The 4,232-nt window shown below is 42.3% G+C and overlaps 1 pseudogene; it reads right to left on the bottom strand.

Annotated features, from left to right (window-relative positions):
- Positions 1 to 3,536: 3,536 nt before the first annotated feature.
- On the bottom strand, positions 3,537 to 3,645 carry LOC111557898 (annotated as a pseudogene).
- Positions 3,646 to 4,232: the final 587 nt, after the last annotated feature.

The following is a 4,232-nucleotide window of genomic DNA, read 5'->3' as shown; positions in this document are numbered from 1 at the left end:
AATTGTTCTAGTAACACAATGTTAAATAGCAGTGGTGAATGTAAGTATCTTTATCTGCTCCAACATTTGTCTTTTGAGTTTCCTTGCTGCTTATTACTTGTTGCCCTAGTTTCAGTAAATTTGGGGGATGGATGGGATTATTACATATTTCTCTTACTTATGTTGATCCCAGAAATGCACTTAAGTCTGTTTTTGCAGGAGCTAGTTATTTTGTAGTGAAAGACCTTTCAGGTTATTTTGTTTACTATCACTGGAAGAAGCACAGGGTGACACTTTGAAAAACTTTGGCATAGAAAATGGGAGATTAGTTCTCATGGCCTGGCTCAATGTCTCTCTCTCCATGTCACCCAGAATAATAAAAACAAACTGTATTATCATGTTAGAAGCCGAGTCCCAAAGAAAATCTGGAAAGTAATCAAACTTATAGGGGTCAGAGGTTGGGGGAAGCTCTAGGGAAACTGGCATGAAGGATGGGAGATGAGTAGATCTTGTATCCCATAGAGTAACCAAGTTTGTTCCATTTCTCAGCCAGGTGTCTAGCGTCCAATCATGCAACCCCTTGAAAAAGTGTCATGAGTTGCTAGGGAACCTTCCCTTGAGAACATGAATCATACTTTAAGCTGTGCATCTGTGTGCTCATGAGGGTGGGAGAGAGAGAGGGAGGGAGAGAGAGAGACAGAGAGGGAGAGAATGAGATAAGGGGGAGATACACTAGTTGTCTCATGGGGTTCTCTAAAGAAGAGAAGCAGAGAAAACACTTCTGCTCTTCCCCCTCTCTCTTTTCCTGTCTGTTCTTCCTGGAGCCTCAGCACTCTCCCCCTTTCTCTGGATATCTGGGTACACCCCACCCTTAGTTCCCGTGAGCCCAGGTGTGTGAAGGCGGATGTGCTTCCACCTGCCCAATGAGCTGTTGAGCATTGTGACCTGCTGCCAATGCCTGGGGGTGACGTTGCCCAGCTACAGTTGCTGAGGGAACCTCAAGTTAGAATTTCTTCACTTTAGGGCGTGTAAAGTCTCAATCACTACAGTGAATTCATGTTGCTTTTCCCTAGCTAAATGTAAAAGAGTGTCAGCTTCTGGGATGATTGAAGTTGGAGCATTCCTGCTTGGAAACTGTCAGTAACTCCTCTCTCATTCTCTGCTGAGTGCACTCAACCTGCACAGCTCAAGTGGGAATCATGGGAGAAACACAGGAAACAATTGACAGCTCTCTGAACGGCCCCTGTCAAATGGCAGATACATCCAGGGCAGCCTTCTGATGGTGGAGTTAGTCTCCATCCTAACAGAGTTCCCAAACTGATGGAAGAGCTAACTTCTAGCCTGAGGAAGCTCACGGTGTGATGGGGAAGACCCAGGTCTTATTTAAAGTAAGTACTTAGGGGGGGCACCTGGGTGGCTCAGTTGGTTGAGCGTCTGACTTCAGCTCAGGTCATGATCTCATGGTCCGTGAGTTCGAGCCCCGTGGCAGGCTCTGTGCTGACAGCTCAGAGCCTGGAGCCTGCTTAGGATTCTCTCTCACCCTCTCTCTCTGCCCCTCCCCCACTCATGCTCTGTCTCTCTCTCTCTCTCTCTCTGTCAAAAATAAATAAACATTTAAAAAATTAAAGTAAGTGCTTAGGGGCACCTGTGTGGCTCAGTTGGTTAAGCATCTGACTCTTGGTTTCGGCTCAGGTCATGATTTGGTGGTTGTGAGATCAAGCCCCGTGTCAGGCTCTGTACTAACGGTGCAGAGCCTACTTGGGATTCTCTCTCTCACTCTTTCTCTGCCACTCTCTCTGTCTCTCTCTCAAAATAAACTTAAAAAGATAAAGTAAGCATTTAGTCTGTTGGGGGATACCTAGTCCCTGTCTTGGGATAATCTCCGGTCTCCTGTGGGGGAGGACACTCTCTTATGGGGAGATGGAAAATGTAATGTCACCATGCTGTCCCTCAGAAGTTCTATTGGATAGGTGTGATCAGGCAGACTGGGTGTGACTGTTGGAAAAGAACGGCCAGGACACAGGCTGACTGACTTTCTGACACACAAGGGTTATAGAAACCTAGCTGAACCCTTCTTTCACCCAGGAAATTCTGACCACTCCTTCCTGGTTTCACCTCAAGGCTATTGTGAGATTTTTCCATTCTTGACCAGCTTTACATCCCATCTTTTGACTCCCCTTTCCCCAAAGGTTTATTGCGAAATTTTAAACATGAAAAGAATTGTGAGTACTCACAATTGGCTACTCAGCAGGTAGACTCTTCAAATGTGAACATTTTGCTCTATCTCCTTCTTCAAACATCTATCCATATATCTATCCTTCAATACATCTTATTTTTGGTATATTTTAAAATAAGATATAGATCATCAGTATACCTCACTTCAAATACTTCAGCATGCACATCATTAAGCAGAATTCAATATTTGCTTGTGGTTTGTGTGTGCGTGTGTGTGTGTGTGTGTGTGTGTTGGGGTGTTAAATTTATATCAGTGAAATGATAAAATGCACAGAGTATAAGTATATTCTTCCAGGAGATTTGACAAATGCTTACACATGTGTAACCCAAATCCCTATCAAGATATGGAACATTTCTATCATGTAGGAAGTCTGTTCATGCCCATTTCCAGTCAATCACTGTTCTCATCTCGCAGAAGCAATCGGTTTTCATTTTTAGAGAGACCTTTTTAGAATTTCATGTGAATGGAACCGACTAGTATCATCATGTTTTGGGGATCCATCCATTTTGTTGCATGTGTTAGTGCTGTGTTCCTTTTGTATCACCCATTAATGGTTAGAATTTGTTTATCCATTTTTCCCATTACATGGAGTTGTTTCTAGTTAGGGGCTACCGTGAATGAAACTGCTAGGGATGTTCTTGTACAAGTATTTTTGTGGATGTATGTTTTCTTCTCTTTTAGGTGAATACCTAGAAGTGGAGTTATTGGGTCATAGGGTAGGCATACATTTAGTTCATCCACCTTATTTTGAAATGTCTGTTCAATTCTCTTGCCCTTCTCTTTATCAGGTTGTTTGTGCTTTTCTTGTGTTTTAGTTCCTTGTGTATATTTGATACAATTCCTTTAATGGAAATATTTTACAAATATTTCCTCGTAGTCTGTGACTTGTCATCATTTTCTTTCTTGGGTAGTAAGTAGGATTTATTGGTAGGCCTAAGGAGGGGCAGTGCAGAAGCTCTCAGGAGAGCAGAGCTCACCATTTGCCCTGGGGAACCTCAATTAGGGATGTATCTGACCCCACAGCCATCCAGGATAAACTGTTTTTCAGCCATCATGTCTTCAAATTCATCTGTATTAAACTTGGTAAAGCCCCACTTCTTGGAGATGTGGGCCACCTGGCCACCAGGGAACTTGAACTTGGCACTATGGAGGGCTTCAATCACATGCTTCTTGTTCTGCAACTTGGCGTGGAAGGACATGACAACTTGGCCAATGTGGACCATGACCACTGTGCCCTGGGACTTTCCAAAGACACTCTGAATACTGTCTGGAGCCTAGACTGGGGACAGCATGAGTTTAGACATGCATGTTCATTGGAAAGTGTGGTCTCTAAGGTCCCTTAGGACAACCCAAACAAGCAACAGACTGCCTATATTACTGAGGAAGCCACTGTTTGCAGTCATTGCACACCATTATTTTCTTAACTGTAGTTTTGATGGGCAGAAGTTTTTAATTTTTATAAAATCTGGATGACAATTATTTTTTCTTCTATTGTTTGCCTCCTACCTAAGAAACCTTTGCCCATCTGCAGATCATGAAGATATTCTCTTAAGTTTTATTCTAGAAACTTGATAATTTTAGCTTTTAGATTCAGATCTATAATTCATCTCAAATTAAATTTTGTGTATTTGCTAGATAAGAATGAGTGTTCACGTTTCTCCATATTGACAGCCAGTTTTGCCAGCCATACCTGTTAAAAGATTGCTTTATTCATAGGATTGCGTGGTTCCTCATTGTTTCTGGGCTCTCTATTCTGTTCCATTGAACTATATGTATCTCTTTATACTTCCATACTGTTTTGAAGATAGCATACCAGCCTTGTTGCAAGCCTTGAAATTAGGTAATGTTAAGTTTTCTAACTTTGTTTTCCTTTGTCAAGATTGCCTTGGATATTCTAGGTCCTTTGCACTTCCACATAAATTTTAGAATAAGCCCATCATTTTCTACAAATAAAGTCTGCTGGGGGTGTCTGGGTGGCTCAGTCACTTGAACATTGACTCTTGATCTCAGGGGCTGT

This window comes from Felis catus, chromosome E1 (genome assembly GCF_018350175.1).
Source record: "Felis catus isolate Fca126 chromosome E1, F.catus_Fca126_mat1.0, whole genome shotgun sequence".
NCBI classification, from domain to species: domain Eukaryota; kingdom Metazoa; phylum Chordata; class Mammalia; order Carnivora; family Felidae; genus Felis; species Felis catus.
The sequence above is the reverse complement of the archived record's forward strand: the minus strand, read 5'-3'. Positions and strand labels throughout refer to the sequence as shown.